The sequence below is a fragment of the Entelurus aequoreus genome, linkage group LG04, assembly GCF_033978785.1.
Source record: "Entelurus aequoreus isolate RoL-2023_Sb linkage group LG04, RoL_Eaeq_v1.1, whole genome shotgun sequence".
NCBI lineage: Eukaryota > Metazoa > Chordata > Actinopteri > Syngnathiformes > Syngnathidae > Entelurus > Entelurus aequoreus.
In genome coordinates, this window is record NC_084734.1 from 67,487,191 (window position 1) to 67,499,502 (window position 12,312).

General features: G+C 38.2%; 2 protein-coding genes across 4 annotated transcripts in view; both read right to left on the reverse strand.

The window, feature by feature from the left end:
- Nucleotides 1-7,931, reverse strand: part of LOC133648955 (lysophosphatidic acid receptor 4-like) — a 44,540-nt gene extending 36,609 nt beyond the window's left edge. For 2 of the 3 annotated variants that reach the window (XM_062045535.1, XM_062045536.1), the window contains exon 1: nucleotides 7,752-7,931. The gene's annotated coding sequence lies outside the window, so the exon portion shown is untranslated. The remainder of the gene's footprint in view (nucleotides 1-7,751) is intronic. The other variant, XM_062045533.1, reaches the window with a different exon arrangement.
- The window catches only part of slc7a2 (solute carrier family 7 member 2), a 396,413-nt gene that overhangs the window by 79,002 nt on the left and 305,099 nt on the right, over nucleotides 1-12,312 (reverse strand). The window lies entirely within an intron of this gene.

The following is a 12,312-nucleotide window of genomic DNA, read 5'->3' on the forward strand; positions in this document are numbered from 1 at the left end:
ACAAGTATGTGTTCCAATCACTCTATCACAAAAAAATAAGTGTTGTAAAAATTATTGGAAACTCAAGACAGCCATGACACATTAAAATGTCCTTATTTTTCAATGAAGATAACTTTAAACTAGTCTTAACTTTAAAGAAGTACACTCTATACATTGCTAATGTGGTAAATGGCTATTCTAGCTGCAAATGTCTGGTTTTTGGTGCAATATCTACATAGGTGTATTTCCATTTCCAGCAACAATCACTCCAGTGTTCTAATGGTACAATGTGTTTGCTCATTGGCTCAGAAGGCTAATTGATGATTAGAAAACCCTTGTGCAATCATGTTCACACATCTGAAAACAGTTTAGCTCGTTACAGAAGCTACACAACTGATCTTCCTTTGAGCAGATTGAGTTTCTGGAGCATCACATTTGTGGGGTCAATTAAACGCTCAAAATGGCCAGAAAAAGAGAACTTTCATCTGAAACTCGACAGTCTATTCTTGTTCTTAGAAATGAAGGCTATTCCACAAAATGGTTTGGGTGACCCCAAACTTTTGAACGGTAGTGTATATATATATATATATATATATATATATATATATATACACATACATACATACATATACATATATACATATACACATAAATATACACATAAATATATATATATACACATAAATATATATATATATATATATATATATATATATATATATATATATATATATATATATATATATATATATATATATATATATATATACACATAAATATATATATATATATACATATATATATATATATATATATATATATATATATATATATATATATATATATATATACACATAAATATATATATATATATACATATATATATATATATATATATATATATATATATATATATATATATATATATACACATAAATATATATATATATATACATACATATATATATATATATATATATATATATATATATATATATATATATATATATATATATATATATATATACACACACACATATATATGTATCCATATATAATTTAGTAACAGACATTTATAACAATATTTAATATGTACAATATTTTGGTAATTTTAGGCATGCTAACAATTACTGGAACTTATTTCCTGGGCACATTTTTTTCGGTACCCATAGAAACACAATTCGTATTTCCAGCAACAAATCTGTGAGGGTTCTAATCATAGCAGACTTGGTAACAGACAAAGATGATTACTTTTGGACAAACGAGGATTCACAAACTGGAGGATAAACTGCTGGTTAGAGGTGCTAAGCGAGCACAAAGAGAGGGTAAAATATTCAAGCAGACGGAAGCTGGCGTTTCTGGCAAAGAGAAAACAACGAAAGACGAACTGTTCGCTCCAACAAACCCTGCCGTGCTACAACATGTTTCAATCCACCCGAAATCAACTGGAAACACGGCCATTGAGTAAGTCACTATAATATTTACTATTTTACATGCAGCGCATCATGTTTGTTAGTACAACTACATACACCAGGGGTCCCCAAACTTTTTGACTCGGGGGCCACATTGGGTTAAAAAAATTTGGCCGGGGGCCAGGCTGTGTGTGTGTATATATATATATATATATATATATATAAATATATATATATATATATATATATATATATATATATATATATATATATATATATATATATATATATATATATATATATACCGAGAGTAACAAGCGGTAGAAAATGGATTAGAAAGGAAAGATTAAAAAAATAAAAAATAAATAATTTTTTTTTTTTTTTTTTTTTTTAAAAACAACTTTTTTTTTAACTTGGGACTTCATGTGGGCCGGATTTTGGATGTTGGGGGCCGTAGTTTGGGGACCCCTGACATACACTCTCAAGCTGGCTCTGTACAAACAAAACATAAAATGTGGGCTAATATTTTACAGATACTGTAATATAATTGTTCATGATTTTCAGTGAGAACAAATTGGTGTCCTATGGCATTGTGTTGTGTATTAGAAAATAAAAAGTCTGTGAGCATGGCAATGTGTTACTTTGCTACAAAAACAGTTCCTCAGTGTTCACTCTTACAATAACAATGTCGCTATTGCTTGGTTATTATACATGTCACGGAAGGTAAATGATGTTCTTGGATACATTTTTGGAGTGATTTAGAGGCATAATAAATTGCTCTCGTTAGCAGCATTGCGAGCCAATTATTACAAATTTATTACAAAACACACAGAAAAATATATATACATATGTGTTGTTGTCTCTCATAATGGTTGTGAAAATGCAGTTCCCCTTTAAAGCCCATTAATGGTTGAACACGGGGAAGACGACAGAATGTGACGGACACAAACCGTGAATAGCATGACTACATACCAGAGCCCTTTGCCGTATATCATGTTTATTAGTGTATCAATTTCTTGAGGATCGTTTTATTATTTGTGCATGGAATCATGGGCTTTCTGCCATATTAAACAAACGTTAGACAAAATACTGAGCCGATCGTATTCTCCCACTGCTAAAGTTGAAAGGTTCAAGGAGCTCACATGAAAGATGTGGAAACATTTGATTACACAAAGAATATCCACATGTCATCTGGCATTACATTGTGTATATGTCACACAAATAATGTAATAGTGTTATTTTAACTTACAAGAAGTACTAACACATTATTTTTCAAACTACATTTAAGTATCTCACTGAGATTAATATTTACAACCACATGGTCAATGAAATAAATTATTTTGTGGTTTGCGTTGGAGCAGAACATAATGCAGCCATAATTTACCCAACCATAATGTCTCCCACAGATGGAAGAAGAAAGTGTGCTTGGAGATGGGAGCCACCAACTCATGCAAGTCTTGCGGAGCCTGGAGACCTACATTTTCTGAGGTCAGCAAAACCAACAATTCCAAGAGAACAAGTATCCAAACAAACGTGCAGCTGAGCTGAGCCCACTGAGAAGTTGGGAATCTCTTGAGTCTGCTGAGGCCAGCGTAACACCAGCATGGCCTCCAGTCCCAGCAGCCCTAGCAGGAGCAGAGAGGCCGAGTATCAAGAAGCTGGTGGACGCAGCTCACTTAGAACCTTGACATTCACCGACATCCAGGCAAGCATACTTCCTTCCACTTGAAGAAGCCAGTTTAGAGCCACAAGACTGTCAACCAAAGCTAGCTGGACCAGAAACACATTGGAAGGTTTGGTGGGGATGTGAGCCAAAGGGCCCACAGGCTGAGTATGAAACAAAAACCAAAAAGCAGAGAAAAATTAAGGTAAACCACTAGTACACAGGTGTCAAACTCAAGGCCCGGGGGCCAGATCTGGCCCGCAAACTGGAAACGATATGTGTCAATAAAGTATTTATTTTCTCACTAAATGTAATGGATTTTTTAAAATTTTGACAGAAAAAAAAAATGTACTGCTTGAAATTGCATTCATTTTCAACTTTAATAGTATCTATTATTGCAACAAATATTACAGTATATTATCATACTTTCCAAACATTTCTTGTCTAAATAAAAAATAAATACTTAAATATCTGCTTGACTTATGATTTTACAGCAAACTAACCATCAAATTAATAAAAATTACAATAAATGTTGCGGTGTTCTTTACAGCATATTACTCTAAATTGAAAAAACTACCAGTTTTTTGCAATAAAATTCTGATGATTGAACTGCCAGTTTTTGACTGTAAAATCTACAGATGTTTTTAACAGTGGATTACTGTGAATGGAAAGACGGTACATTTGTTTTTTACTGTAGAGAAACTGGCAGCTAAGTTGCCAGAATATAAATAATATATATAAATATTTTACAGTAACATTTAGTAAATGTTTACTATAAAATCGACAGTCTACTTAATAAAAAATATATAATTAATAATGAAATCCAGAGGCACATTATACAATTCATACAACATGCTGTTTACAAGCGGCCCTCTGATGGCAGCCATAACTGTGATGTGGCCCTCAATGAAAACGAGTTTGACCTCCCAGAACTAGTACGGTATATTATTTTGCGTCCTCTTCTAGTGAAGTTTTCTTGCTGGAATTGTACTTTGGGTTAAGTTTAATTGTGCTTGAGAAAATGCTAAAAGAACATGTATCCATCCTTAATCTGTGGGAACACACAGGGGCATGCCAGGTTTAAATCCCAGGATTTAAACTCATGGCCCGGGGGTCAAATCTGGCCCGCCAAATCGTTTTATGTGGGCCGCAAAAGCCTGGAAATAATATTTGTCAACAAAGTACTTTATCTTTCTAACTATACACATTAATTATTTCAATTTTGACAGAAATATTGCATGTACTGCACAATTACATTCCGTTTAATCTTCAATGTTTATTTTATTTTTCAATGTTTATTTATATAGCCCTAAATCACAAGTGTCTCAAAGGGCTGTACAAGCCACAACGACATCCTCGGTACAGAGCCCACATACGGGCAAGGAAAAACTCACCCCAGTGGGACGTCGGTGAATGACTATGAGAAACCTTGGAGAGGACCGCATATGTGGGTAACCCCCCCCCTCTAGGGGAGACCGAAAGCAACGGATGTCGAGTGGGTCTGACATAACATTGTGAAAGTCCAGTCCACAGTGGATCCAACACATCAGCGGGAGTCCAGTCCACAGCGGGGCCAACAGGAAACCATCCCGAGCGGAGACGGGTCAGCAGCGCAGAGATGTCCCCAACCGATGCACAGGCTAGTGGTCCACCCGGGGTCCCGGCTCTGGACAGCCAGCACTTCATCCATGGCCACCGGACCTATGCAACTCCCCCTCGCAAGGGACAGGGGAGAAGAGGAGAGAAGAAAAGAAACGGCAGATCAACTGGTCTAAAAAAAGGGGGGGTCTATTTAAAGGCTAGATTATACAAATGAGTTTTAAGATGGGACTTAAATGCTTCTACTGAGGTAGCATCTCTAACTGTTACCGGGAGGGCATTCCAGAGTACTGGAGCCCGAATAGAAAACGCTCTATAGCCCGCAGACTTTTTTTTGGCTCTGGGAATCACTAATAAGCCGGAGTTCTTTGAACGCAGATTTCTTGTCGGGACATATGGTACAATACAATCGGCGAGATAGGCTGGAGCTAAACCGTGTAATATTTTATACGTAAGTAGTAAAACCTTAAAGTCGCATCTTAAGTGCACAGGAAGCCAGTGCAAGTGAGCCAGTATAGGCGTAATATGATCAAACTTTCTTGTTTTTGTCAAAAGCCTTGCAGCCGCATTTTGTACCAACTGTAATCTTTTAATGCTAGACATAGGGAGGCCCGAAAATAATACGTTACAGTAATCGAGACGAGACGTAACGAACGCATGAATAATGATCTCAGCGTCGCTAGTGGACAAGATGGAACGAATTTTAGCGATATTACGGAGATGAAAGAAGGCCGTTTTAGTAACACTCTTAATGTGTGACTCAAACGAGAGAGTTGGGTCGAAGATAATACCCAGATTCTTTACCGAGTCTCCTTGTTAATCTTGAGAATTATTTGTCAATGCAAAGACCTTTGTCAGCACAGGGCGTCCAAAGTGTGGCCAGCTACTCAAGTTTTGTTATCCCGCAGCATATTTTAAACATACTGTCTAATGTTTGTTTACTACGGCAAACAGCCATACAACGATCCTCTAAAAACATGAGGAATGATAAAAAAAAAAAAAGTGAATCAATGAGAATAAAGCTGACAAGTTGTTACTAATAACACAGGGGTGTCTCAACTTTTTCCACCAAGGGAACAAGTCAAAGTATTTGAGGGCCATTTTGAAAAGTTTTTTTTAATTTTACTTTATAGTATGTGGCCCTTGGTGGAAAAAAAATTGTGAAAAAGCCGTGATCACGCTGGAGTATTTATTTGAGGTTCACATGAAACTGTCATCTGACTCATGTGAGCAGGTTACTGTATAAACACATGTTATAAGTTACACAAATTATTTTATATTTGGGGTCATCAGTCACCCACCTCTTCTAAAGTTTTACGTATCATTGTAGCGACTATATTTTCAAACAGGGTGCAGCCTCTGTTCCATTCTCGGAGACAACATTGTGAGGCTCACAATCATTCTGCGGTTTGCTCGAAACACATGGAAAAAAAGCATCCCCAATTGATTTGGGATTGGTCAGACCATGGCAGTGATGGGCAAGCTACTTGGTAAATGTAATAAGCTGAGGTACAGGTTGCTCTCGATTAAATGTATCTAAGCTACAGAGGAAGCTATCCCCTCACAATTGTAGTAAGCTACACTGCAAACGTAGCTTGCTAGATCAAAGCTGATTGATTGACTGAAACTTTTATTAGTAGATTGCACAGTACAGTACATATTCCGTACAATTGACCACTAAATGGTAACCCGAATACGTTTTTCAACTTGTTTAAGTCGGGGTCCACGTTAATCAATTCAAACTACATTTATATATTTTATATCTAAGGGCCCACATGTATAATACAAATGTTAAAGTACCAGAGTGTACAAGTGGACCCAATAAAAGTTCATTACTGTTAACGATCTGTCATTTAGCTGGGGACATCCTACAACTACCTCTAGGGGTCCCCACACCCCACTGTATGTATTTATTTATGTGGCCTAAACAAAGTACACCATGTCCTAGAAGACAACGCCACCCTCAATTGAAAGGATGAGGAAATCCTATAGCAAATTACTTATATCTAGGCCAGGGCAATATCCCCACATTAGCTGTCCCGAATGACCAGGACGACAGAGGCTGATGTACAAATCTAAGGAACAATTTTATTCATTCAATACAGTAGTAAAAGTTACCACAAGAGGAGTCTGGTGTAGAGGATTTACCACATAAAGTTTGATGGGCTGCAGTGTAGGACAATGGTCAATGGCTAGTAGGGATAGGGTTACCCAGGGGGCTAGGCCGGAAAGAGTTACTGATGATAGGGCCTAGTCAGAAGACTCAAGGCCAATAGGAGGCATGCAATCCACTGCAAGTCCACAGCACACAAACTAATAGTGTAAAACCAAATAAACGATAAGGGTATAATGACTTCAAATAAAACAAACCATAAATCAAATATGCAATCAATCTGACTTAGGATAAGCCTGTACGTCTATAACCCTCACACCATTGCACGTGGCCCGAATGAATAAATTAAACATATTTTTACATTGGCGGTGGGAAAAACAGTGATAAATAGTGCGCTCTTCCTTGCACTCCTCCCTGTGGGCAGGTATCATGACATCAGTAAAAAGCAATACAATTCAACAAATACATCAATAATATACACTAAAATATCTGAAAATACACATTATCAAAATAAAGTTCAATACCTTTTAAAACCAGGCCTGTCATCTAATACTGGAGACTGGAGAGACTGACCGGGTAACTGAAAGCTATAGGCATAGTAAAAGTTGCAATGAGCCAGATGGACTTGAATGTATGATATTCAAATGACATGTTCCCCATACCTGAAACCGCTACTACTGGTAACCAATCACACAGTACACTTCAGGGCTACAACCAGAGCTTTAAAGCTCAAACACACGAGCTCACGAAAGGGGTGCATATATTGGTAAAATGGGATAATCAAAATGGAGTAGCCCAACAAAGGTAATTCTAAAAGCTACACCCACCACACTATCGGGCAGGCAGTGTATGTGCACAAAACTCCCCCCTTCTACCAGGGTATTGGGTTTCTGGTTCACACTATAAAAGGGGTATGTGCATTATTATTAAAATGTAATGGTTGCAAACATCAAACAAAACTCATAAAACCAAAATCAACACCTACCCAGTAGCTAGCAGGTCCGCTCACCAAACACTCAAAGTCAGGCTTTGGGGTGAAGGGAAGGCCGCAGGGCTTCCTCTCTTATTTATAGCCTCCCCAGGGCCCTAAAGGGCTACCCGTTCTAGCACCCTCTACCTGTCACATTTAGTTTGCCTTTTCTTTGGCCCACCCCTATATAATAATAGGGATTGCTCTGTCTCTGACTCCTTTGTCGTCATGTGACATGCATGAGTGTGTGTATGTTTATGATTTTGCTTACTCATTTTGAGATCCCTTATCTTGCCTCTGATTGGCCAGTCCGTAATGTTTCCGCCCTAACCTTAGCCAATCGTGACTCATCATACGAACACCAACCAATCATCATGGATTTTCTCCGTATGTATGGATGTTCTCATTTATCCAGGTCATTGTGTTTTCTCCATATTTTTTTTTGCATGGATTTGCAATCCCTTTTTTCTCTTTGTAGCTTGTAGCTTTGATGTAAGCTACGTAGCTACAAGGGTCTAAAAGTAGCTCAGCTACAGGAAAAGCTACTCGTTAAAAAAGTAGCTAAGCTACCGCCAAGCGACTAGAAAATGTAGCTAAGCTACGTAGCTTAGCTACATGTAGCTTGTTACTGCCCATCACTGGACCGTGGCGAGCTCAAGCACATTGCTACTTTGAATATAATTTTCATACTTATAAGGGGGTGTGGTCTGGGCGTGGTCTGGACGTGCCAAGCCACGCCCAAATCACGCTACATAACAATAAATAAATAAATAAATAAATATACCTCTCTCTTTCGTATATCATCAGATGGCCAACTCCATGTCGTGTAGCCACGCCCTCGTCTCCGGTCCTAAATCGAAGATTGGTCTGTTTCCAGGATGCAGCGAGCCTCAAGCTGGCAGACCAGGTACAAGCCAAGATCAAGACCAAGGCAGAGAACATCCTCTTCAGGACGGCCGGAAGTGGCGTAGGCGATTCAGCAAGGTCCATAGATGGTGTGGTAGGTTTTCTCCTGTTACACAGCCTCCTGGGTCCTGGATGTATCGGTAGATGCGGTAGGGCCCAGCGGTCTCCCAGGTCTATTTCCAGGATGCAGCCAGCCTCGAGCTGGCAGACCAAGGTACAAGCCAAGATCAAGACCAAGGCAGAGAACATCCTCTTCAGGACGGCCGGACACCCCCACCGTCGAAAACCAAGGTCTGTCAGTGCTCCAACTTAACGTTGAGGGCCTTACCATCGCCAAGCTCGAAGTCATCAGGCATCTTGCCGATTCCAATAAATATACCATAAGTATGTAAACAAATATTACATTTATTATTAATGATTGTTTCTCTTTTTTTTAATTGTTAAAGATATTTATGATAATTGTTTTTCTTTGTACTTTGTGAACACTTGTAGTTTCAACAGTCTCTTAAACTGGTTCATATTTGTGCTTAGTTTGATTTCTTTGCTTAATCCATTCCTTAATTTAGTTCCACATACTGATATACTAAAGGTTTTAAGTCTGTTTGCGCATACAAATGTGTTGAATTAGATTTTCCTCTAAGGTTATATTTCTCTTCTTTTACTGAGGAGAATTGTTGTACATTCTTGGGTAGCAGGTTATAGTTTGCTTTGTACATCATTTTAGCTGTTTACAAATTCACTATGTCGTTGGATTTCAATATTTTTGATTTAATAAATAAAGGGTTTGTATGTTCTCTATATCCAACATTATGTATTATTCTAATTGATATTTTTTGTAACACCGTTAGTGAATGAAGCGCACATTTGTACTTGTTTCCCCATATTTCTACACAATAACAATAAATAATAATAATAATATGAAGAGATTTTTGGTCCAGAAAATATTTAGCTTTATTCATTATTGTCATGTTTCTTGCTACTTTATGTTGTATATTTTTTACATGAGGTCTCCAGTTCATTGTATCATCTATTATTACACCCAACAATGTGTTTTCATTTAGCCTTTCAATATGTACTCCATCTATTTGTATTTGACATTGTCTTCTACTGTTACCAAATAGCGTTATTGTAGTTTTACTGAGATTCAAGGATAGTCTGTTTTTGTCAAACCATCTTTTAAATTTGTTAATTTCTTCTGTTTTTTATTTGTATTAACTTCTGCATGTTCCTTTCCTGAACAAAACGCAGTCGTGTCATCTGCAACTAGTACTAACTTTAAGTCCTTTGTAACTGTACAAATGTCGTTTGTATAAATATTGGAACATTTTGGTCCCAGTATTGATCCTTGAGGTACACCACAAGATTTTTTCAAGACAGCTCTGTATCTTCACGTATTGCTTCTTGTTGGTTAAGTAGCTTCTTACCCAGTTCAAGACCAACCCTCTGATGGGTTTTGAAGTTGTTTTAGAGGGCTTTGAACGTTACAACGGTGACTCCCGTTAGCCACATCTTTTAAGTGTTTTTATCATCTTTAAAATCGTAAAAAGAAGAAAAAAAAGATGTGTATTCTTGTCTCTCATAATAATTGTGAACAGTAGGCAAAATTCCCAAAAATGTGCTGTTCCCCTTTAAAGCACTGGTAATTTGAACATTCAGAAATGAAGCAGGTTGATTATAATTTACATAAAATACACAATTTCTTTGTGTTATTCAAAATTAATGAAAAGCATTAAAAGTACTCAGAGAGCTCAATGCTAATTTGCATTAAAAAATACCATATACTTGCAAGTGATTAGCATTGGTAATTTTACAAGGCAATTTAGAACACTGTGCAGTTGGTTAGTGCTTGTGCCTCATAGCGAGAAGGTCCTGGATTCGATTCCCGAGTTTGGGGTCTTTCTGTGTGGCGTTTGCATGTTCTCCAAGTGACTGCGTGGGTTCTCGCCGGGTACTCCAGCTTCATCCCACCTCCAAAGACATGCACCTGGGGATAGGCTGATTGTCAACACTAAATTAGCCCTAGTGTGTGAATGTGAGTGTGATTGTTAACATCGGACTGTCTGCCCCGCAGGATGAATTTTGAGGGTCAGTCATAGACAATTTAGAGTGAAAAGCAAATTTAATTTTCATTCGCTTCAAGACTCTCCCGAAGGACAGTGCGGCAAAGACACAACAAACTCCCTTCTTGTCTCTCATGGACACAACCTTTTGTTGTTGACTTTGGACTAGCGACTGCACAACATCAAGGCCGCGGAATAGACACACGCGGCAAGCTTTCACACACACATGCATCCACAAAAATATATGCCACACACACATACCCCAACCCCTATCCAACACGTTTGACGCAAATCCCTTAGGAGTGATGGACGGATGGGCAGCGCCTGAAGAGCTGCAGCCTGCCACCGTGGCCCCCACTCCCTCCCCTCTGTTGCAAGTCTCGAGATGTTGTAATATGTATATGTGCTTCGCTATGGAGGTTTTTTCCCACTCCAGACTGAGCCCTCTTAGGAGCCCAGTCTAGATTGTATTGTTTTACTCATCTTTCCCCAACGTTTACCTTTTTTCCATCTTTTATGGGGTGCCTTGTGGCGACCCATCAGCGTTCCTGTTCTGTAACCCTGTACACTGTTTGTTTGTCTAATCTTGATCGGGTTCGTGCTGAAAACAAAGTTTTGTTGTACTTGTGCAATGACAATAAAGACCTACTTACCTATGTTGTCTATCTGTGTTGGCCCTGCGATGAGGTGGCGACTTGTTCATGGGGTACCCTTTCGCCCAGGTGCAGCTGGGATAGGCTCCAGCCCCCCACCTGCGACACTGAAAGGGACAAAAAGATAGAAAATGGATGGATGGAACACCTACAAATATGCCATTTATATAGACAGCTAAAAAATACATTTCACTTAAACATCTGATATAAAATACGCATAACATACGTTCTCAGGCTCAACAAAAGTAAAGACGGGCACTTTCAACCCCTTAATGCAAAGGTGTCAAACTAATTTTAGCTCAGGGGATTCATGGAGGAAAATCTATTCCGAAGTGGGCCGGAATGGTAAAATCATGGCATGATAACTTAAAAATCAAGACAACTTCAGGTTGTTTTTTTTGTTTTACCTTGGCCAAAAATAGAACAAGCACATTCTGAAAACGTACAAATCACAAATAATCCTCTAGACAAAACACTTCAAATTTGTTGAAAATTCAGAGGAAATTGGTGCAGTTTCAAAAACACAATGAGCTTAGACTTCAGGTCAGTGTATCTACAAAGCCAGGATTTTTCATGTCCACGTATCAATCCATAGCTAACTCAACATACCGTAAGAAACAGAGGTAAAAAACTATTCAAAAGGGTTAAGTTCACTTTTCTCGTGTTTGACAGAGACATTTTGGGGCAACGAGGGTGCCAAATGACGATGTGTTCGAAGCAGAAGACATAAAACAGCAGGTTTTAAGTTTCATGTGGGTCAAGGAGGAGGAGCCACAGTCCCCTTTTACGGAGTACCTCTTGCTTGGCCCCGGTATAAACCGTTTGCTTGCCTAACAGAATTGTTATAGTTTTTTTTCGTTAAAAAAAAAAGCAGCTCATGTTTATACTTGGCAAAATCATCACGCGGGCCGGATAAAACCTGTTGAGGCCGCGGGCTGTACGTTTGACACCCCTGCC